This window comes from Odontesthes bonariensis, chromosome 1 (assembly GCF_027942865.1).
Source record: "Odontesthes bonariensis isolate fOdoBon6 chromosome 1, fOdoBon6.hap1, whole genome shotgun sequence".
NCBI lineage: Eukaryota > Metazoa > Chordata > Actinopteri > Atheriniformes > Atherinopsidae > Odontesthes > Odontesthes bonariensis.
The window spans coordinates 14,043,374-14,044,098 of NC_134506.1; positions in this window are offsets into that span (position 1 = coordinate 14,043,374).

Sequence of the window (725 nt, forward strand, 5' to 3'; positions counted from 1 at the left end):
AGGCTTTAAACTGCACAGCAGACCTGTGGCTCTTCAGTCTGAGCAGCTGGCCAAAGGGGCTGTGCTGATATTGCACAAGCGCTGCCTTTTCTCTGCTTACTGAGAAAATGCTGGGCCTAAATGAGCTGTCACAATTACATAAATCATTTGATTTGGTTATGTAATACTGAAAGTTCTTTGAAATTGTTCTCTGGTGTTGATTTACTTTTTATAGCATATTTAGGATATAGGGTATAGATGGAATGTCAACAACATATAGGCTTTGTTTGACCTGTGGAAAATGTATTGTTCTACAAATATGCTTGATTTGTACTTTGTGATTTGTCTCCAAACCAGTCACTTTCGGTTTAACTATGTATCATAATTATAGTCCACAGAGTGCCATGACGTTCTTATTTCCCCCCACATTGTCAAAAAGTTTAGACTTTCAGATTTAAGAGGAAAGCATACTCATTGTTTGTGTCTTATTCTTAGAAATCAACATATACTTTATTGTCTCCCTGGCAATCACAAGAATACACAACTGTGTGTGTTGGTTGTGTATAGACTTGAGGTCTGAGCATCACCAGCACAAGACTTTCCAATAATTTCTTCTGGGTTGTTTGTCTCCACATGAGTGAATAATTTCAGAGCTGCTGGAAGATGCAGGGTGATAGAAATCATGGCACGCACGCAGAAGATGATCCATTTACTTGCCTCAGCTTGTTCGAGGTGCAAACAGACGA